Raw genomic sequence first — 23,340 nt, 5'->3', positions numbered from 1 at the left:
TCTCCTGCTTGAATGGAAGCAACAAAAGCAGCTTAAGCAGATTTAGAGAGGATTGAACAGCAGGCTGCCAAATACACGCTTATCTTCGAGACAAAGTTAAAGTCAATATCTGGTGTGAATAGCTGATGATGATGGTGCTTGCTAGCTCTCCTCAAGTTAGAAATATCAATCTCCTCAGCTTGCTCATCACACCCCAACTTGGGAAAATATCCAAACGCAAAGATGAAAGGAAGAAAAACAATAGTTCTCAGGAAATTTCCATTCCTATTTTTAGCACCATTTACTTCAGAAATAATAATAATAATCTTTATTGTCATAAGTAGGCTTACATTAACACTGCAATGAAGTTACTGTGAAAAGCCCCAAGTTGCCACATTCCGGCGCCTGTTCAGGTACACAGTGGGAGAATTCAGAATGTCCAATTCACCTAACAAGCACGTCTTTCGGGACTTTTGGGAGGAAACTGGAGCACCCGAAGGAAATCCACGCACACACAGGGAGAACGTGCAGACTCCGCGCAGACAGTGACCCAAGCTGGGAATCGAACCTGGGACCCTGGACCTGTGAAGCAACAGTGTTACCCACTGTGCCACAATGCCACCCATTTAACCAGTGTTATAACCCTCGCGGGCAAGCCGATTGATCTCCCGGTGGGGCTGGTGGAATATGAGCCCCCCCCCCACTGAGGGCGGAGGTCCAACAGTGGGGCTCATTCAAATCTGCAGACAAAAGTCGGCCAGGAAGGGAACCAGCACCTCTGGATGGTTGCGGCTGGGAATAGTTGCACTGCCTGTTGCTCTGCGGCTTGCATTTACTTTTTGAATAAACCAATCTGCTTTAAACCTCTTGGGATTCCTGTGGTTGTAATAAGCAGGTCATGGCAGGTTACACTACTATTGTTGGACACTGTTTGAGTTTTGCAAGCACTAGCTGGGTGTGGACTGTACTTTGCCCGTTGCAAACAGTGGAAGAGATAAGCTGTTTTATACAATCCATCTCCAGTCTTTGGGACATAACCCCTACATACGTAGCATCCAATTAGTGGTGAACATCACTCGTGTTGTATAGTTTCAGCATGAAACAACTAGATTCACCTGTTGCTCACATTATTTGAGATAGCTTGCCCCTCTAGATTGCGCTTGCAAAACACAAAACAGCTCATTAATGTATATTATCTGTATTGAACTCCATTTGCCATTTCTCGGCCCACTTCCCCAGCTGATCAAGATCCTGCTGCAATTTTTAATAACTTTCTTAACTGTCCACAATACCACCTATTTTAGTGTCATCTGCAAACTTACTGATCGTGCCTTGTACATTCTCACCCAAATCGTTGATATAGATAACAACCAGCAATGGGCCCAGCACTGACCCATGAGGCACACCACTAGTCACCGGCCTCCAGTCTGACAAGCATCCTTCCACCATTACCCTCAGCTTCCGACCTTCAAGCCAATTGTATATCCAATTTGCCAGCTCTCCCTGGATTCCATGTGATCTAACCTTCCAGAGCAGCCTACCATGTTGAACTTTATCAAAGGCCTTACTGAAGTCCTATAGACTAAGCCTATTGCCCTTCCCTCATTGACCTTCCTGGTCACTTCATCAAATAACTCGAACAAATTTGTATGGCACGATCTCCCATGTCCAAAGCCATGCTGACTACTCCTAATCAAACCCTGGCCGGGGTTCTCCGAAATCCCGCCAAGTATTGACGCCGGCGTAATCACCGAACTGGTGTACGCCAGCGTCAAAGGCCTCCTGGCCCAACAATTCACCACTGTTCAGGGGGCTAGAACGGCGCCGGAGAACTGCGCGCTGCTCCGGCGCCAAAAGATGGCCCTACATGGCGAACGTGGGTCCGTGCATGCATGCGCCGGCCGTCTGCGCGCCAGCACATCCGCGTGCTTGCTGTCTACGCACTGGCACGGAGCAAAATGTCGGGGACTTTACAGCAGGCTGCGTGGTAGGAGCTAGGCCCCCTCCAGATCGCGGCTGCCCGCCGATCGGGTGCCCCCGATCGCGGGCCTGGCCCCGGTGGAGGCCCCCCTGGAGTCAGATCCCCTCCGCCCCCCCCCCCCCCCCTCCACCAGGACGTCCACAGCGGCTGCGGGTCCGAGCTCCCGCTGGGTGGTACCAGGTCTGAACCACGCCAGCGGGACTCGTGGAACTCGGTGTGTGTTCGGCCCGTCACGCACGGAGAATCGCCGCGGGGGCCTATTTCAGCGGCATTCGACCGGCGCCGTGGCGACCACGCAGGCGCGATTGCCGCGGTTCTCTGGTCACCGGAGAATCGGCGACCAGGCGATGGAGCGTCGTGGCGCAAATTTACCGCGCCCCCGGCGATTCTTCAACCCAGCGCGGGCTCGGAGAATCCCGCCCCATGTCTTTCCAAATGTCTGTATATCTTATCCCTCTGAATGGAAGGGTGGGGGGATGGTCCTGAGATGAGACAATTACAATCTGAGGCAATTACAATTGGCCATCATGACAATTCCATACAGGGATGAGTCCATTGTGGAAGCAGATGACCTAGAGTGTACCGCTGATGACCAACAGATTCACCGATACATCCAGAAGGGACTTTCATGCATCCCACACTTGCGGGCAGACTGGGAAGGGTTTAAGAAGGAAGCTAAACAGATTGACCACCACTGGAACAAGGAGGGGGAGCTGATTAAGACTTATGCCGAAAAGGCTGAGGAACTGTTTAAATCACAGAATTTTTTAACCTAAAATATGGAATTGTGGACTGGACACCATTGTTGTAATTTTGCAGCTGTTGATACTGCTCACCTTTTTTATTACTGTGATAGTATGTATTAGGGGTCATGTGGGACTGTGAAGCCGTGATGCTATTGGCTGACAGATCCCGAGTCCTGGTTGGCTGTTGACCCCTAGCTCCGCCCTGAAGGCGGAGTATAAGAACCCGTGCTTCTCCCCGCCGCTCCAGTCTGTTGCTGACCTGCGGGGAACAAGTCACGCTTAATAAAGCCTCATCGACTTCATCTCTATTCGTCTCTCTCGTAAGTCATTGTGCGCTACAATTTATTAAGCGTGACTTAAAGGACTATGGAGCTCAGGATCGCCCCGGAATGCCTGCGGATTAGCCCCCACGCAGTGAACTCGGCAGCAGTTTTTAAACACTGGCAAGCTTGTTTTGAAGGCTACCTCCGAACGGCCCCCGGCCGGATCACAGAAGACCAGAAACTGCAGGTCCTGCACGCAAGGGTAAGCCCGGAAATTTACCCTCTCATAGAAGACGCAGAGGATTTCCCGACGGCGCTCGCAGCACTGAAGAGCATCTACGTTCGCCCCGTAAACCAGGTCGACGCACGCTACCAACTCGCAACGAGACGGCAAAGTCCCGGAGAATCGTTAGAGGAGTTCTACGCCGCGCTGCTAATTTTGGGACGGGGCTGCAGCTGCCCGCCGGTGAAAGCGACTGAACACACGGACATGTTAATTCGCGACGCGTTTGTGGCAGGTATGAACTCTCCCCAAATCCGCCAAAGACTTTTAGAAAAAGAGTCGCTAGGACTCTCAGAGGCACGGGCCATTGCAGCTTCCCTAGATGTGGCCTCACAAAACGCCCGCGCCTACGGCCCCGACCGCGCGGCAGCCCCTTGGGCTCCGTGGACCCCCGTCGCGACAAACCCCCCTCCCCTCCCTCACAGGCTTGCGCGGTTAAGACGCCAGGTCATCCCGGGGGGGCCCGCTGCTATTTCTGCGGGCAGGCGAAACACCCCCGGCAGCGCTGCCCGGCCCGCGCAGCTATTTGCAAGAGCTGCGGCAAAAAGGGCCATTTCGCGGCTGTGTGCCGGTCCCGGGGGGTCGCCGCAGTCCCTGGAGAAGAAAGAGCCCAGCGCATCCCAAACGCTCCCCAACCCCCCAGCGCCCCATGTGCGACCCGCGGGCACCGCCATTTTGGGTCCCAGCCACCACGAGGGGAGGATGGGCGTCGCCATCTTGTGACCCCCCCAGCCACGTGCGATGCATGGGGGCGGCCATTTTGTCCAACCTCGACCACGTGCGATCCATGGGGCCGGCCATTTTGTCCACCCCCCGGCCGCGTGCGATTCATGGACGCCGCCATCTTGGATGACAACAAAGGACCCCAGCATCGACGGCTCCACGGGGTCCGAAGAAGACGCTGAGACACTACGACCACGACTGGCCTCAGTGACGCTGGATCAATCACGGCCCCTGACGCTCCAGACAATGACAACAACAGTGCTGATCAACGGACACGAGACACCATGCCTGATCGACTCCGGGAGCACCGAAAGCTTCATCCACCCCGACACGGTAAGACGCTGTTTTTTGACCACCCGTCCCAGTACGCAAAAGATTTCCCTAGCTGCAGGATCCCACTCCGTAGAGATCAAAGGGTTCTGCATCGTGAACCTAACGGTGCAAGGGAGGGAGTTTAAAAACTACAGGCTCTACGTCCTTCCCCAACTCTGCGCGCCCACATTACTGGGATTAGATTTCCAGTGCAAACTGCAGAGCCTAACGTTTCAATTCGGCGGCCCAATATCCCCACTCACTATCTGCGGCCTTGCAACTCTCAAAGTTGAAACGCCATCCTTGTTTGCAAACCTCACCCCGGATTGCAAACCCGTCGCCACTAGGAGCAGACGGTACAGCGCCCAGGACCGGATATTTATTCGGTCTGAAGTCCAGCGGTTGCTGAAGGAAGGCATAATCCAGGCCAGCAATAGTCCCTGGAGAGCCCAGGTGGTAGTAGTAAAGACCGGGGAGAAACAAAGGATGGTCATAGACTATAGCCAGACCATCAACAGGTACACACAGCTAGATGCGTACCCTCTCCCCCGCATATCCGACATGGTCAATCGGTTTGCCCAATATAAGGTTTTCTCCACCGTGGACCTCAAGTCCGCCTACCACCAGCCTTCCACCGCAAGTACACAGCCTTCGAGGCAGACGGGCGTCTATACCACTTCCTAAGGGTCCCATTTGGTGTCACGAACGGGGTCTCGGTCTTCCAACGGGAGATGGACCGAATGGTTGACCAACACGGGTTGCAGGCCACGTTCCCGTATCTCGACAACGTAACCATCTGCGGCCACGATCAGCAGGACCACGACGCCAACCTCCAAAAATTCCTCCAGACCGCTAACGCCTTGAACCTCACATACAACGAGGAAAAGTGCGTCTTTAGCACAAAGCGGCTGGCCATCCTGGGATACGTAGTGCGCAATGGGATAATATAGAACATAGAACATAGAACAATACAGCGCAGTACAGGCCCTTCGGCCCACGATGTTGCACCGAAACAAAAGCCATCTAACCTACACTATGCCATTATCATCCATATAATAGGCCCCGACCCCAAGCGCATGCGCCCCCTCATGGAATTTCCCCTCCCGCACTGCTCAAAAGCCCTGAAATGCTGCCTGTGGATCTTTTCATATTACGCCCAGTGGGTCCCCCAGTACGCAGACACGGCCCGCCCGCTAATACAGACCACTACCTTCCCCCTGTCGACAGAGGCTCGCCAGGCCTTCAGCCGCATCAAAGCGGATATCGCAAAGGCCACGATGCGCGCCATCGACGAGTCCCTCCCCTTCCAGGTTGAGAGCGACGAATCCGACGTAGCTCTAGCGGCCACCCTTAACCAAGCGGGCAGGCCCGTGGCCTTCTTCTCCCGAACCCTCCACGCCTCAGACATCCGCCACTCCTCAGTGGAAAAGGAAGCCCAAGCCATAGTGGAAGCTGTGCGACATTGGAGGCATTACCTGGCCGGCAGGAGATTCACTCTCCTCACTGACCAACGGTCGGTAGCCTTCATGTTCGATAATGCACAGCGGGGCAAAATTAAAAATGACAAGATCTTAAGGTGGAGGATCGAGCTCTCCACCTTCAACTACGAGATCTTGTACCATCCCGGAAAGCTGAACGAGCCGTCCGATGCCCTATCCCGCGGCACATGTGCCAACGCACAAATAGACCGTCTCCAAGCCCTCCACGAGGACCTCTGCCACCCGGGGGTCACTCGGTTCTACCATTTTATAAAGTCCTGCAACCTCCCCTACTCTGTGGAGGAGGTCCGTACAGTCACCAGGAACTGCCACATCTGCGCAGAGTGCAAACCGCATTTTTTCAGCCCGGATAGAGCACACCTGATCAAGGCTTCCCGCCCCTTTGAACGCCTCAGTCTGGATTTCAAAGGGCCCCTCCCCTCCACCGACCGCAACACATACTTCCTGAACGTGGTGGACGAGTACCCCCGTTTCCCCTTCGCCATCCCCTGCCCCGACATGACAGCGGCCACAGTCATTAAAGCCCTTAGCACCATATTCACACTGTTCGGTTGCCCCGCATATATCCATAGCGATAGGGGGTCCTCCTTCATGAGTGACGAGCTGCGCCAGTTTCTGCTCAGCAAGGGTATAGCCTCGAGCAGGACGACCAGCTACAACCCCCGGAGGAACGGGCAAGTAGAGAGGGAGAACGGCACGGTCTGGAAGACCGTCCTACTGGCCCTACGGTCCAGGGATCTCCCAGTTTCCCGGTGGTTGGAGGTCCTCCCGGACGCTCTCCACTCCATCCGGTCGCTGCTGTGTACCACCACTAATCAAACGCCTCATGAACGCCTCCTTGTCTTCCCCAGGAAGTCCTCCTCTGGAACGTCGCTGCCGACCTGGCTGGCGGCCCCAGGACCCATCTTGCTCCGGAAACATGTGCGGGCGCACAAGTCGGACCCGTTGGTCGAGAGGGTTCACCTCCTCCACGCGAACCCGCAGTACGCCTATGTGGCGTACCCCGACGGCCGACAGGACACGGTCTCCCTGCGAGACCTGGCGCCCGCCGGCAACACACACACCCCCCCGACACCGATCATCCCCTCCCTGCCAACAGCGCACCACCGCCCCCTTCCCGGGAGGATCGGTCCTCCTCCCGTGTCCGACCAGGAGTGAAACAGAAACAGACACCGAAACGCTCCCGGAGACGACAACGCTGGAACAAGCATGTGCACCACCACCGGGGATGAGGCGATCGACAAGGAAGACCAGACCGCCCGCTCGACTCGTGGCATCGGTGTGACACCAAGAATGTTGTTGGACTGTAACAAAAATGTTCTTTTTCTCTTACGAATATTGTAAATAGTTCACAAACCTTGTACATAGCCCAGTGTAGGGCTAAGATTGTAATGACATGCCCAAAATCTTTTCCTCCCAAGGGCCAAAAGGGGGGACTGAAGGGGGTCCTGAGATGAGACCCCTTAAAACCAGATAGCTAGAATTACACTAGAATAGCTCTACATAAGTTTGTTTATTGAGGATTGAAACTAATCATACAAAGCATATCCAGTAATCATTATTAACCATTTAACATGTATTCTTAGAACATAGCAGTAACAAGCATGTACACTCTTGCTAATAGTAGTGCTCGCAATGTATGATGGGATTTAAGCTAGCTAACTTGACTGAATTCCTAAACCAGACAGAATCAGACAGAAATAATGTGGTCAGCAATAATACAGCTAGCTCAATAAGCAGTTTTGATCAGAAGCTCCAGCATCCTGCGCTCAGACAGACAATGGTATGGACAAGAACCAACTGAGATAAGTGAAATGGGAGTAGTGGGGAGCAAGAGATAGCGGAGGCGAGGGTTTTGGAAAACAAAAGATGGCGAGGGAACAGGATGGGGCTAAATCATAAGCTGATCACGCAGTCACCAAGCTGCCTGAAGTAAAATTCATTGGTCAAGGTAATGGGAGAATTGCCGGGGTGCCACGCGAATCGTGCCACGCCACCCCGACCCCCGCACACGATTCTCCCACCCCCCCCGGAAACCAGCGGCGCGCGATTTGCACCGGGCCGCTCGGAGAACCGGCGAGCAGCGATACTCCAGCCGGATGGGCCGAGCGGCCGCTACGACACAAAAGGTTCCCGCAGGCGCCGTCCACCTCTGGTCGCTGCCGGCGGGAACTCTGCGGGAACGCTGGGGGAGGGCGGCCTGTGGGGGGGAGGAGGAGGGCTCCTTCACCGGGGTGGCCTCCGATGGGGCCTGGCCCGCGATCGGGGCCCACCGATCGGCGGGCGGGCTTCTCCCCCCCGGGCCTACCTCCATCCGCGCGCGGCCCCAGAACACCGGCTCCATGTTGGTGAGGGGCCGGCATGTGTAAGACGTTCCCCACGCATGCGCAGGATGGCGCGGCCCAACTGCGCATGCGCAGGATTGGGCTGCCCCAACTGCGCATGCGCGGGTTGGCGCGGCGCCCATTTGGCGCTGCGTAAGGATGCTGGAGCGGTGTGACCCGCTCCAGCGCCGTGCTGGCCCCCTATGGGGGCCAGAATAGGTCGTGCAACGGCGTTCACGACGGCGCGAGCACTTGGCCTCAATATCGGAGAATCGCCCCCAATATCTACAGCTGCAAGGATTGGATTGAGTTCATAAGACCATAAGACCATAAGACATAGGGGCGGAAGTAAGGCCATTCGGCCCATCAAGTCCACTCCACCATTCAATCATGGCTGATTTCAACTCCATTTACCCGCTCGCTCTCCATAGCCCTTAATTCCTCGAGAAATCAAGAATTTATCAACTTCTGTCTTAAAGACACTCAACGTCCCGGCCTCCACTGCCCCTGTGGCAATGAATTCCACAGACCCACCACTGTCTGGCTGAAGAAATTTCTCCTCATCTCTGTTCTAAAGTGACTCCCTTTTATTCTAAGGCTGTGCCCCCGGGTCCTAGTCTCCCCTGCTCATGGAAACAACTTCCTTACGTCCACCCTATCTAAGCCATTCATTATCTTGTATGTTTCTTTTAGATCTCCCTCAACCTCCTAAACTCCAATGAATATAATCCCAGGATCCTCAGATGTTCATCGTATGTTAGGCCTACCAATACTGGGATCATCCGTGTGAATCTCCGCTGGACCCGCTCCAGTGCCAGTATGTCCTTTCTGAGGTGTGGGGCCCAAAATTGCTCACAGTATTCTAAATGGGGCCTAACGAATGCTTTATAAAGCTTCAGAAGTACATCCCTGCTCTTATATTCCAAGCCTCTTGAGATAAATGACAATATTGCATTTGCTTTCTTAATTACGGACTCAACCTGCAAGTTTACCTTTAGCGAGGTTTAACCCACTCTGGTTCCAGGGCTGTCCACTTGCCACTCCTCTACCCTTTGGGTGCCCGAGGGTCGCTCTCTGATTCCCTGAGGTGAAGAGGCATCTGGATGAAAGTCGGGATGCCCTCTCGCCACCTTGGGTTGCCACTCCAAATGCTCATCCATGGCGACAGCGATGGAGTGCAGGTCTGTGAGCATCTCAATCAGAATCTGCATGCTCTGCTGGACAAGGGTCTCCATGGTGTCCACCATCCCCCTCATGGAGACCTCAGTGTGCGCACATGTCGGTACAACTTCATCAAACAGCAGGCAGATGGATCCTTTGCCTCATGTGCTACCATGTTGAGGGTCTCCGACATGTCTGTCTGTTCTCCACCACGTCTTGCTGCATCTCAAGAATCTTGTCTCAGACAGAGGTTCGCCATGTGACTTGGACATTGCAGGGCCTCTTTGCCAGTGAGCTTGGCTAGCCCTGGCTCCTCCTGCTGCAGACAGTTTTCTGTGCGATGACCACCAGAATGTGAGATCCTGCCTGAACTAGCTCCGAGATGAGTGTCTCTGGGCTGGTGCCTGGTGGCCGGCTGCTGTGATGGTTCTACAGATGCAATCACGTCATCGCCCTCATCATGCTCGCTCCTCAGTGAGCTGGACATGGTGGTGAAGTTGTGTTTGGGGTCCTGCCTCACCCCTCTATGCCGGAACCCCACCCCTCACCGCAATGTATGGCCTCTCTGTGTGGCAGGGTCAATGACCCACAGTTGCCTCTCTACCTGCAGACTAGATGGTCTGCAATATGGTTATGAGGCCGAAACATCACGTTGAGAAGCCTTTGAAACATGGGCAGTATAGATGGTGGCCTGGCCACTGAGGCGCATGTCCCAGTTCCCATTCTGTGAGGTGTATTTGAGCAGTGGCGTGATCATTTCCCTTGAAGAGACAGATGAGGTCATCCATCATTTTCTCACACTCACCACCACGGCGCATGCCTTGCCTGCCGGGTTTGGTGAGTTGGGTGGCCTCTTCCTTTCATCCCTTGGGTAGAGGACATCGCTCCTGTTCTCCAGTGAATTCTACAGTGCTTCCAGAAATATATCACTGAATCTTGGCGTCGGTGCTGCCATGGGTCACTGAACCATTTCCTGGGTCGCAGTTCAGAGTGGGATAAAGCTGCCGTTCAGAGTGGGATAAAGCTGCAGTTCAGAGTGTGATAAAGGTGCCGTTCAGAGTGGGATAAAGCTGCAGTGGGAAAAAGCTGCCGTTCAGAGTGGGATAAAGCTGCCGTTCAGAGTGGGATAAAGCTGCCGTTCAGAGTGGGATAAAGCTGCAGTTCAGAGTGGGATAAAGCTGCCGTTCAGAGTGGGATAAAGCTGCAGTTCAGAGTGGGATAAAGCTGCAGTTCAGAGTGGGATAAAGCTGCAGTGGGAAAAAGCTGCCGTTCAGAGTGGGATAAAGCTGCCGTTCAGAGTGGGATAAAGCTGCCGTTCAGAGTGGGATAAAGCTGCCGTTCAGAGTGGGATAAAGCTGCCGTTCAGAGTGGGATAAAGCTGCAGTTCAGAGTGGGATAAAGCTGCCGTTCAGAGTGGGATAAAGCTGCCGTTCAGAGTGGGATAAAGCTGCAGTTCAGAGTGGGATAAAGCTGCAGTTCAGACTGGGATAAAGCTGCCGTTCAGACTGGGATAAAGCTGCCGTTCAGAGTGGGATAAAGGTGCAGTTCAGAGTGGGATAAAGCAGCAGTTCAGAGTGGGATGAAGCTGCCGTTCAGAGTGGGATAAAGCTGCCGTTCAGAGTGGGATAAAGCTGCAGTTCAGAGTGGGATAAAGCTGCAGTTCAGAGTGGGATACAGCTGCCGTTCAGAGTGGGATAAAGCTGCAGTTCAGAGTGGGATAAAGCTGCCGTTCAGAGTGGGATAAAGCTGCCGTTCAGAGTGGGATAAAGCTGCCGTTCAGAGTGGGATAAAGCTGCCGTTCAGAGTGGGATAAAGCTGCTGTTCAGAGTGGGATAAAGCTGCAGTTCAGAGTGGGATAAAGCAGCAGTTCAGAGTGGGATAAAGCTGCTGTTCAGAGTGGGATGAAGCTGCAGCTCAGAGTGGGATAAAGCTGCCGTTCAGAGTGGGATAAAGCTGCAGTTCAGAGTGGGATAAAGCTGCAGCTCAGAGTGGGATGAAGCTGCCATTCAGAGTGGGATAAAGCTGCCGTTCAGAGTGGGATAAAGCTGCCGTTCAGAGTGGGATAAAGCTGCCGTTCAGAGTGGGATAAAGCTGCAGTTCAGAGTGGGATAAAGCTGCAGTTCAGAGTGGGATAAAGCTGCAGCTCAGAGTGGGATAAAGCTGCAGTTCAGAGTGGGATAAAGGTGCAGTTCAGAGTGGGATAAAGCTGCAGTTCAGAGTGGGATAAAGCTGCCGTTCAGAGTGGGATAAAGCTGCAGTTCAGAGTGGGATAAAGCTGCTGTTCAGAGTGGGATAAAGCTGCAGTTCAGAGTGGGATAAAGCAGCAGTTCAGAGTGGGATAAAGCTGCCGTTCAGAGTGGGATAAAGCTGCAGCTCAGAGTGGGATAAAGCTGCCGTTCAGAGTGGGATAAAGCTGCAGTTCAGAGTGGGATAAAGCTGCAGCTCAGAGTGGGATGAAGCTGCCGTTCAGAGTGGGATAAAGCTGCCGTTCAGAGTGGGATAAAGCTGCCGTTCAGAGTGGGATAAAGCTGCCGTTCAGAGTGGGATAAAGCTGCAGTTCAGAGTGGGATAAAGCTGCAGTTCAGAGTGGGATAAAGCTGCAGCTCAGAGTGGGATAAAGCTGCAGTTCAGAGTGGGATAAAGGTGCAGTTCAGAGTGGGATAAAGCTGCAGTTCAGAGTGGGATGAAGCTGCAGTTCAGAGTGGGATAAAGCTGCAGTTCAGAGTGGGATAAAGCTGCAGCTCAGAGTGGGATAAAGCTGCAGTTCTGACTGGGATAAAGCTGCAGTTCAGAGTGGGATAAAGCTGCAGCTCAGAGTGGGATAAAGCTGCACTTCTGACTGGGATAAAGCTGCAGTTCAGAGTGGGATAAAGCTGCAGTTCAGAGTGGGATAAAGCTGCAGTTCAGAGTGGGATGAAGCTGCAGTTCACAGTGGGATAAAGTTGCCGTTCAGAGTGGGATAAAGCTGCTGTTCAGAGTGGGATAAAGCTGCCGTTCAGAGTGGGATAAAGCTGCAGTTCAGAGTGGGATAAAGCTGCAGTTCAGAGTGGGATAAAGCTGCAGTTCAGAGTGTGATAAAGCTGCCGTTCAGAGTGGGATAAAGCAGCAGTTCAGAGTGGGATAAAGCTGCAGTTCAGAGTGGGATAAAGCTGCAGTTCAGAGTGGGATAAAGCTGCCGTTCAGAGTGGGATAAAGCTGCAGTTCAGAGTGGGATAAAGCTGCAGTTCAGAGTGGGATAACGCTGCCGTTCAGAGTGGGATGAAGCTGCAGCTCAGAGTGGGATAAAGTTGCCGTTCAGAGTGGGATAAAGCTGCAGCTCAGAGTGGGATAAAGGTGCAGTTCAGAGTGGGATGAAGCTGCAGTTCAGAGTGGGATAAAGCTGCAGCTCAGAGTGGGATAAAGCTGCAGTTCCGAGTGGGATAACGCTGCCGTTCAGAGTGGGATAAAGCTGCAGCTCAGAGTGGGATAAAGCTGCAGTTCAGAGTGGGATAACGCTGCCGTTCAGAGTGGGATAAAGCTGCAGCTCAGAGTGGGATAAAGTTGCCGTTCAGAGTGGGATAAAGCTGCCGTTCAGAGTGGGATAAAGGTGCAGTTCAGAGTGGGATGAAGCTGCAGTTCAGAGTGGGATAAAGCTGCAGCTCAGAGTGGGATAAAGCTGCAGTTCAGAGTGGGATAAAGCTGCCGTTCAGAGTGGGATAAAGCTGCAGTTCAGAGTGGGATAAAGCTGCAGTTCAGAGTGGGATGAAGCTGAAGTTCAGAGTGGGATAAAGTTGCCGTTCAGAGTGGGATAAAGCTGCTGTTCAGAGTGGGATAAAGCTGCAGTTCAGAGTGGGATGAAGCTGAAGTTCAGAGTGGGATAAAGTTGCCGTTCAGAGTGGGATAAAGCTGCTGTTCAGAGTGGGATTAAGCTGCTGTTCAGAGTGGGATAATGCTGCAGTTCAGAGTGGGATAAAGCTGCTGTTCAGAGTGGAATAAAGCTGCAGCTCAGAGTGGGATAAAGCTGCAGTTCAGAGTGGGATAAAGCTGCAGCTCAGAGTGGGATAAAGCTGCAGTTCTGACTGGGATAAAGCTGCAGTTCAGAGTGGGATAAAGCTGCCGTTCAGAGTGGGATAAAGCTGCAGCTCAGAGTGGGATGAAGCTGAAGTTCAGAGTGGGATAAAGTTGCCGTTCAGAGTGGGATAGCTCCTGTTCAGAGTGGGATAAAGCTGCTGTTCAGAGTGGGATAAAGCTGCAGCTCAGAGTGGGATAAAGCTGCAGTTCAGAGTGGGATAAAGCTGCAGCTCAGAGTGGGATAAAGCTGCAGTTCTGACTGGGATAAAGCTGCAGTTCAGAGTGGTATAAAGCTGCTGTTCAGAGTGGGATAAAGCTGCAGTTCAGAGTGGGATAAAGCTGCAGTTCAGAGTGGGATAAAGCTGCAGCTCAGAGTGGGATAAAGCTGCTGTTCAGAGTGGGATAAAGCTGCTGTTCAGAGTGGGATGAAGCTGCAGCTCAGAGTGGGAAAAAGCTGCAGTTCAGAGTGGGATAAAGCTGCAGTTCAGAGTGGGATAAAGCTGCAGCTCAGAGTGGGATAAAGCTGCAGTTCAGAGTGGGATAAAGCTGCAGTTCAGAGTGGGATAAAGCTGCAGTTCAGAGTGGGATAAAGCTGCCGTTCAGAGTGGGATAAAGCTGCAGTTCAGAGTGGGGTAAAGCTGCAGCTCAGAGTGGGATAAAGCTGCAGTTCTGACTGGGATAAAGCTGCAGTTCAGAGTGGGATAAAGCTGCCGTTCAGAGTGGGATAAAGCTGCCGTTCAGAGTGGGATAAAGCTGCAGTTCTGACTGGGATAAAGCTGCAGTTCAGAGTGGGATAAAGCTGCTGTTCAGAGTAGGATAAAGCTGCAGTTCAGAGTGGGATAAAGCTGCTGTTCAGAGTGGGATAAAGCAGCCGTTCAGAGTGGGATGAAGCTGCAGCTCAGAGTGGGATAAAGCTGCAGTTCAGAGTGGGATAAATTGGCAGCTCAGAGTGGGATAAAGCTGCCGTTCAGAGTGGGATAAAGCTGCCGTTCAGAGTGGGATAAAGCTGCAGCTCAGAGTGGGATAAAGCTGCAGTTCAGAGTGGGATAAAGCCGCAGTTCTGACTGGGATAAAGCTGCTGTTCAGAGTGGGATAAAGCTGCCGTTCAGAGTAGGATAAAGCTGCAGTTCAGAGTGGGATAAAGCTGCCGTTCAGAGTGGGATAAAGCTGCAGTTCAGAGTGGGATAAAGCTGCAGTTCAGAGTGGGATAAAGCTGCAGTTCAGAGTGGGATAAAGCTGCCATTCAGAGTGGGATAAAGCTGCAGCTCAGAGTGGGATAAAGCAGCAGTTCAGAGTGGGATAAAGCCGCAGTTCTGACTGGGATAAAGCTGCTGTTCAGAGTGGGATAAAGCTGCCGTTCAGAGTGGGATAAAGCTGCAGTTCAGAGTGGGATAAAGCTGCCGTTCAGAGTGGGATAAAGCTGCAGTTCAGAGTGGGATAATGCTGCAGTTCAGAGTGGGATGAAGCTGCAGTTCAGAGTGGGATAAAGCTTCAGTTCAGAGTGGGATAAAGCTGCCGTTCAGAGTGGGATAAAGCTGCTGTTCAGAGTGGGATAAAGCTGCAGTGGGATAAACCTGCAGTTCTGAGTGGGATAAAGCTGCTGTTCAGAGTGGGATAAAGCTGCAGTTCAGAGTGGGATTAAGCTGCCGTTCAGAGTGGGATAAAGCTGCAGTTCAGAGTGGGATAAAGGTGCAGTTCAGAGTGGGATAAAGCTGCTGTTCAGAGTGGGATAAAGCTGCCGTTCAGAGTGGGATAAAGCTGCAGTTCAGAGTGGGATAAAGCTGCCGTTCAGAGTGGGATAAAGCTGCAGTTCAGAGTGGGATAAAGCTGCAGTTCAGAGTGGGATAAAGCTGCAGTTCAGAGTGGGATGAAGTTGCAGTTCAGAGTGGGATAAAGGTGCAGTTCAGAGTGGGATAAAGCTGCAGTTCAGAGTGGGATAAAGCTGCAGCTCAGAGTGGGATAAAGCTGCTGTTCAGAGTGGGATAAAGCTGCTGTTCAGAGTGGGATGAAGCTGCAGCTCAGAGTGGGAAAAAGCTGCAGTTCAGAGTGGGATAAAGCTGCAGTTCAGAGTGGGATAAAGCTGCAGCTCAGAGTGGGATAAAGCTGCAGTTCAGAGTGGGATAAAGCTGCAGTTCAGAGTGGGATAAAGCTGCAGTTCAGAGTGGGATAAAGCTGCCGTTCAGAGTGGGATAAAGCTGCAGTTCAGAGTGGGGTAAAGCTGCAGCTCAGAGTGGGATAAAGCTGCAGTTCTGACTGGGATAAAGCTGCAGTTCAGAGTGGGATAAAGCTGCCGTTCAGAGTGGGATAAAGCTGCCGTTCAGAGTGGGATAAAGCTGCAGTTCTGACTGGGATAAAGCTGCAGTTCAGAGTGGGATAAAGCTGCCGTTCAGAGTAGGATAAAGCTGCAGTTCAGAGTGGGATAAAGCTGCTGTTCAGAGTGGGATAAAGCAGCCGTTCAGAGTGGGATGAAGCTGCAGCTCAGAGTGGGATAAAGCTGCAGTTCAGGGTGGGATAAATTGGCAGCTCAGAGTGGGATAAAGCTGCCGTTCAGAGTGGGATAAAGCTGCCGTTCAGAGTGGGATAAAGCTGCAGCTCAGAGTGGGATAAAGCTGCAGTTCAGAGTGGGATAAAGCCGCAGTTCTGACTGGGATAAAGCTGCTGTTTAGAGTGGGATAAAGCTGCCGTTCAGAGTAGGATAAAGCTGCAGTTCAGAGTGGGATAAAGCTGCCGTTCAGAGTGGGATAAAGCTGCAGTTCAGAGTGGGATAAAGCTGCAGTTCAGAGTGGGATAAAGCTGCAGTTCAGAGTGGGATAAAGCTGCCATTCAGAGTGGGATAAAGCTGCAGCTCAGAGTGGGATAAAGCAGCAGTTCAGAGTGGGATAAAGCCGCAGTTCTGACTGGGATAAAGCTGCTGTTCAGAGTGGGATAAAGCTGCCGTTCAGAGTGGGATAAAGCTGCAGTTCAGAGTGGGATAAAGCTGCCGTTCAGAGTGGGATAAAGCTGCAGTTCAGAGTGGGATAATGCTGCAGTTCAGAGTGGGATGAAGCTGCAGTTCAGAGTGGGATAAAGCTTCAGTTCAGAGTGGGATAAAGCTGCCGTTCAGAGTGGGATAAAGCTGCTGTTCAGAGTGGGATAAAGCTGCAGTGGGATAAACCTGCAGTTCTGAGTGGGATAAAGCTGCTGTTCAGAGTGGGATAAAGCTGCAGTTCAGAGTGGGATTAAGCTGCCGTTCAGAGTGGGATAAAGCTGCAGTTCAGAGTGGGATAAAGGTGCAGTTCAGAGTGGGATAAAGCTGCTGTTCAGAGTGGGATAAAGCTGCCGTTCAGAGTGGGATAAAGCTGCAGTTCAGAGTGGGATAAAGCTGCCGTTCAGAGTGGGATAAAGCTGCAGTTCAGAGTGGGATAAAGCTGCAGTTCAGAGTGGGATAAAGCTGCAGTTCAGAGTGGGATAAAGCTGCAGTTCAGAGTGGGATAAAGCTGCCGTTCAGAGTGGGATAAAGCTGCAGTTATGACTGGGATAAAGCTGCAGTTCAGAGTGGGATAAAGCTGCAGTTCAGAGTGGGATAAAGCTGCTGTTCAGAGTGGGATAAAGCTGCAGTTCAGAGTGGGATGAAGCTGCAGTTCAGAGTGGGATAAAGCTGCCGTTCAGAGTGGGATAAATCTGCAGTTCAGAGTGGGATAAAGCTGCCGTTCAGAGTGGGATAAAGCTGCAGCTCAGAGTGGGATAAAGTTGCCGTTCAGAGTGGGATAAAGCTGCCGTTCAGAGTGGGATAAAGGTGCAGTTCAGAGTGGGATGAAGCTGCAGTTCAGAGTGGGATAAAGCTGCAGTTCAGAGTGGGATGAAGCTGCAGTTCAGAGTGGGATAAAGTTGCCGTTCAGAGTGGGATAAAGCTGCTTTTCAGAGCGGGATAAAGCTGCCGTTCAGAGTGGGATAAAGCTGCAGTTCAGAGTGGGATAAAGCTGCAGTTCAGAGTGGGATAAAGCTGCAGTTCAGAGTGGGATAAAGCTGCCGTTCAGAGTGGGATAAAGCTGCAGTTCAGAGTGGGATAAAGCTGCAGTTCAGAGTGGGATAAAGCTGCAGTTCAGAGTGGGATAAAGCTGCCGTTCAGAGTGGGATAAAGCTGCAGTTCAGAATGGGATAAAGCTGCAGTTCAGAGTGGGATAACGCTGCCGTTAAGAGTGGGATAAAGCTGCAGTTCAGAGTGGGATAAAGCTGCAGCTCAGAGTGGGATAAAGTTGCCGTTCAGAGTGGGATAAAGCTGCCGTTCAGAGTGGGATAAAGGTGCAGTTCAGAGTGGGATGAAGCTGCAGTTCAGAGTGGGATAAAGCTGCAGCTCAGAGTGGGATAAAGCTGCAGTTCAGAGTGGGATAAAGCTGCCGTTCAGAGTGGGATAAAGCTGCAGTTCAGAGTGGGATAAAGCTGCAGTTCAGAGTGGGATGAAGCTGAAGTTCAGAGTGGGATAAAGCTGCAGTTCAGAGTGGGATAAAGCTGCAGTTCAGAGTGGGATGAAGCTGAAGTTCAGAGTGGGATAAAGTTGCCGTTCAGAGTGGGATAAAGCTGCTGTTCAGAGTGGGATAAAGCTGCAGTTCAGAGTGGGATGAAGCTGAAGTTCAGAGTGGGATAAAGTTGCCGTTCAGAGTGGGATAAAGCTGCTGTTCAGAGTGGGATTAAGCTGCTGTTCAGAGTGGGATAATGCTGCAGTTCAGAGTGGGATAAAGCTGCTGTTCAGAGTGGAATAAAGCTGCAGCTCAGAGTGGGATAAAGCTGCAGTTCAGAGTGGGATAAAGCTGCAGCTCGGAGTGGGATAAAGCTGCAGTTCTGACTGGGATAAAGCTGCAGTTCAGAGTGGGATAAAGCTGCCGTTCAGAGTGGGATAAAGCTGCAGCTCAGAGTGGGATAAAGGTGCAATTCAAAGTGGGATAAAGCTGCAGTTCAGAGTGGGATAAAGCTGCCGTTCAGAGTGGGATAAAGCTGCAGTTATGACTGGGATAAAGCTGCAGTTCAGAGTGGGATAAAGCTGCAGTTCAGAGTGGGATAAAGCTGCTGTTCAGAGTGGGATAAAGCTGCAGTTCAGAGTGGGATGAAGCTGCAGTTCAGAGTGGGATAAAGCTGCCGTTCAGAGTGGGATAAATCTGCAGTTCAGAGTGGGATAAAGCTGCCGTTCAGAGTGGGATAAAGCTGCAGCTCAGAGTGGGATAAAGTTGCCGTTCAGAGTGGGATAAAGCTGCCGTTCAGAGTGGGATAAAGGTGCAGTTCAGAGTGGGATGAAGCTGCAGTTCAGAGTGGGATAAAGCTGCAGTTCAGAGTGGGATGAAGCTGCAGTTCAGAGTGGGATAAAGTTGCCGTTCAGAGTGGGATAAAGCTGCTTTTCAGAGCGGGATAAAGCTGCCGTTCAGAGTGGGATAAAGCTGCAGTTCAGAGTGGGATAAAGCTGCAGTTCAGAGTGGGATAAAGCTGCAGTTCAGAGTGGGATAAAGCTGCCGTTCAGAGTGGGATAAAGCTGCAGTTCAGAGTGGGATAAAGCTGCAGTTCAGAGTGGGATAAAGCTGCAGTTCAGAGTGGGATAAAGCTGCCGTTCAGAGTGGGATAAAGCTGCAGTTCAGAATGGGATAAAGCTGCAGTTCAGAGTGGGATAACGCTGCCGTTAAGAGTGGGATAAAGCTGCAGTTCAGAGTGGGATAAAGCTGCAGCTCAGAGTGGGATAAAGTTGCCGTTCAGAGTGGGATAAAGCTGCCGTTCAGAGTGGGATAAAGGTGCAGTTCAGAGTGGGATGAAGCTGCAGTTCAGAGTGGGATAAAGCTGCAGCTCAGAGTGGGATAAAGCTGCAGTTCAGAGTGGGATAAAGCTGCCGTTCAGAGTGGGATAAAGCTGCAGTTCAGAGTGGGATAAAGCTGCAGTTCAGAGTGGGATGAAGCTGAAGTTCAGAGTGGGATAAAGCTGCAGTTCAGAGTGGGATAAAGCTGCAGTTCAGAGTGGGATGAAGCTGAAGTTCAGAGTGGGATAAAGTTGCCGTTCAGAGTGGGATAAAGCTGCTGTTCAGAGTGGGATAAAGCTGCAGTTCAGAGTGGGATGAAGCTGAAGTTCAGAGTGGGATAAAGTTGCCGTTCAGAGTGGGATAAAGCTGCTGTTCAGAGTGGGATTAAGCTGCTGTTCAGAGTGGGATAATGCTGCAGTTCAGAGTGGGATAAAGCTGCTGTTCAGAGTGGAATAAAGCTGCAGCTCAGAGTGGGATAAAGCTGCAGTTCAGAGTGGGATAAAGCTGCAGCTCAGAGTGGGATAAAGCTGCAGTTCTGACTGGGATAAAGCTGCAGTTCAGAGTGGGATAAAGCTGCCGTTCAGAGTGGGATAAAGCTGCAGCTCAGAGTGGGATGAAGCTGAAGTTCAGAGTGGGATAAAGTTGCCGTTCAGAGTGGGATAAAGCTGCTGTTCAGAGTGGGATAAAGCTGCTGTTCAGAGTGGGATAAAGCTGCAGCTCAGAGTGGGATAAAGCTGCAGTTCAGAGTGGGATAAAGCTGCAGCTCAGAGTGGGATAAAGCTGCAGTTCTGACTGGGATAAAGCTGCAGTTCAGAGTGGTATAAAGCTGCTGTTCAGAGTGGGATAAAGCTGCAGTTCAGAGTGGGATAAAGCTGCAGTTCAGAGTGGGATAAAGCTGCAGCTCAGAGTGGGATAAAGCTGCTGTTCAGAGTGGGATAAAGCTGCTGTTCAGAGTGGGATGAAGCTGCAGCTCAGAGTGGGAAAAAGCTGCAGTTCAGAGTGGGATAAAGCTGCAGTTCAGAGTGGGATAAAGCTGCAGCTCAGAGTGGGATAAAGCTGCAGTTCAGAGTGGGATAAAGCTGCAGTTCAGAGTGGGATAAAGCTGCAGTTCAGAGTGGGATAAAGCTGCCGTTCAGAGTGGGATAAAGCTGCAGTTCAGAGTGGGGTAAAGCTGCAGCTCAGAGTGGGATAAAGCTGCAGTTCTGACTGGGATAAAGCTGCAGTTCAGAGTGGGATAAAGCTGCCGTTCAGAGTGGGATAAAGCTGCCGTTCAGAGTGGGATAAAGCTGCAGTTCTGACTGGGATAAAGCTGCAGTTCAGAGTGGGATAAAGCTGCCGTTCAGAGTAGGATAAAGCTGCAGTTCAGAGTGGGATAAAGCTGCTGTTCAGAGTGGGATAAAGCAGCCGTTCAGAGTGGGATGAAGCTGCAGCTCAGAGTGGGATAAAGCTGCAGTTCAGAGTGGGATAAAGCTGCAGCTCAGAGTGGGATAAAGCTGCCGTTCAGAGTGGGATAAAGCTGCCGTTCAGAGTGGGATAAAGCTGCAGCTCAGAGTGGGATAAAGCTGCAGTTCAGAGTGGGATAAAGCCGCAGTTCTGACTGGGATAAAGCTGCTGTTCAGAGTGGGATAAAGCTGCCGTTCAGAGTAGGATAAAGCTGCAGTTCAGAGTGGGATAAAGCTGCCGTTCAGAGTGGGATAAAGCTGCAGTTCAGAGTGGGATAAAGCTGCAGTTCAGAGTGGGATAAAGCTGCAGTTCAGAGTGGGATAAAGCTGCCATTCAGAGTGGGATAAAGCTGCAGCTCAGAGTGGGATAAAGCAGCAGTTCAGAGTGGGATAAAGCCGCAGTTCTGACTGGGATAAAGCTGCTGTTCAGAGTGGGATAAAGCTGCCGTTCAGAGTGGGATAAAGCTGCAGTTCAGAGTGGGATAAAGCTGCCGTTCAGAGTGGGATAAAGCTGCAGTTCAGAGTGGGATAATGCTGCAGTTCAGAGTGGGATGAAGCTGCAGTTCAGAGTGGGATAAAGCTTCAGTTCAGAGTGGGATAAAGCTGCCGTTCAGAGTGGGATAAAGCTGCTGTTCAGAGTGGGATAAAGCTGCAGTGGGATAAAGCTGCAGTTCTGAGTGGGATAAAGCTGCTGTTCAGAGTGGGATAAAGCTGCAGTTCAGAGTGGGATTAAGCTGCCGTTCAGAGTGGGATAAAGCTGCAGTTCAGAGTGGGATAAAGGTGCAGTTCAGAGTGGGATAAAGCTGCTGTTCAGAGTGGGATAAAGCTGCCGTTCAGAGTGGGATAAAGCTGCAGTTCAGAGTGGGATAAAGCTGCCGTTCAGAGTGGGATAAAGCTGCAGTTCAGAATGGGATAAAGCTGCAGTTCAGAGTGGGATAAAGCTGCAGTTCAGAGTGGGATGAAGCTGCAGTTCAGAGTGGGATAAAGGTGCAGTTCAGAGTGGGATAAAGCTGCAGTTCAGAGTGGGATAAAGCTGCCGTTCAGAGTGGGATAAAACTACAGTTCAGAGCGGGATAAAGCTGCCGTTCAGAGTGGGATAAAGCTGCAGTTCAGAGTGGGATAAAGCTGCAGTTCAGAGTGGGATAAAGCTGCAGTTCAGAGTGGTATAAAGCTGCAGCTCAGAGTGGGATAAAGGTGCAATTCAGAGTGGGATAAAGCTGCAGTTCAGAGTGGGATAAAGCTGCCGTTCAGAGTGGGATAAAGCTGCAGTTATGACTGGGATAAAGCTGCAGTTCAGAGTGGGATAAAGCTGCAGTTCAGAGTGGGATAAAGCTGCTGTTCAGAGTGGGATAAAGCTGCAGTTCAGAGTGGGATGAAGCTGCAGTTCAGAGTGGGATAAAGCTGCCGTTCAGAGTGGGATAAATCTGCAGTTCAGAGTGGGATAAAGCTGCCGTTCATAGTGGGATAAAGCTGCTGTTCAGAGTGGGATAAAGCTGCCGTTCAGAGTGGGATAAAGCTGCCGTTCAGACTGGGATAAAGGTGCAGTTCAGAGTGGGATAAAGCTGCAGTTCAGAGTGGGATGAAGCTGCAGTTCAGAGTGGGATAAAGCTGCCGTTCAGAGTGGGATAAAGCTGCCGTTCAGAGTGGGATAAAGGTGCCGTTCAGAGTGGGATAAATCTGCAGTTCAGAGTGGGATGAAGCTGCAGTTCAGAGTGGGATAAAGCTGCAGTTCAGAGTGGGATAAAGCTGCCGTTCAGAGTGGGATAAAGCTGCTGTTCAGAGTGGGATGAAGCTGCCGTTCAGAGTGGGATAAAGCTGCTGTTCAGAGTGGGATAAAGCTGCCGTTCAGACTGGGATAAAGGTGCAGTTCAGAGTGGGATAAAGCTGCAGTTCAGAGTGGGATAAAGCTGCAGTTCAGAGTGGGATAAAGCTGCCGTTCAGAGTGGGGTAAAGCTGCAGTTCAGAGTGGGATGAAGCTGCAGTTCAGAGTGGGATAAAGGTGCAGTTCAGAGTGGGATAAAGCTGCAGTTCAGTGTGGGATAAAGGTGCAGTTCAGAGTGAGATAAAGCTGCAGTTCAGAGTGGGATAAAGGTGCAGTTCAGAGTGGGATAAAGCTGCCGATCAGAGTGGGATAAAGCTGCAGTTCTGACTGGGATAAAGCTGCAGTTCAGAGTGGGATAAAGCTGCAGTTCAGAGTGGGATAAAGCTGCAGCTCAGAGTGGGATAAAGCTGCCATTCAGAGTGGGATTAAGCTGCAGTTCAGACTGGGATAAAGCTGCTGTTCAGAGTGGGATTAAGCTGCCGTTCAGAGTGGGATAAAGCTGCTGTTCAGAGTGGGATAAAGCTGCAGTTCAGAGTGGGATAAAGCTGCTGTTCAGAGTGGGATAAAGCTGCTGTTCAGAGTGGGATAAAGCTGCAGTTCAGAGTGGGATAAAGCTGCTGTTCAGAGTGGGATAAAGCTGCAGTTCAGACTGGGATAAAGGTGCAGTTCAGAGTGGGATAAAGCTGCAGTTCAGAGTGGGATAAAGCTGCAGCTCAGAGTGGGATAAAGGTGCAGTTCAGACTGGGATAAAGATGCCATTCAGACTGGGATTAAGCTGCCGTTCAGAGTGGGATAAAGCTGCAGTTCAGAGTGGGATAAAGCTGCAGCTCAGAGTGGGATAAAGCTGCAGTTCAGAGTGGGATAAAGCTGCAGTTCAGAGTGGGATAAAGCTGCAGTTCAGACTGGGATAAAGCTGCCATTCAGAGTGGGATAAAGCTTCAGTTCAGACTGGGATAAAGCTGCAGTTCAGAGTGGGATAAAGCTGCAGTTCAGAGTGGGA

This window comes from Scyliorhinus torazame, chromosome 3, assembly GCF_047496885.1.
Source record: "Scyliorhinus torazame isolate Kashiwa2021f chromosome 3, sScyTor2.1, whole genome shotgun sequence".
Classification (NCBI taxonomy): domain Eukaryota; kingdom Metazoa; phylum Chordata; class Chondrichthyes; order Carcharhiniformes; family Scyliorhinidae; genus Scyliorhinus; species Scyliorhinus torazame.
This window is presented reverse-complemented; position numbering follows the sequence as displayed.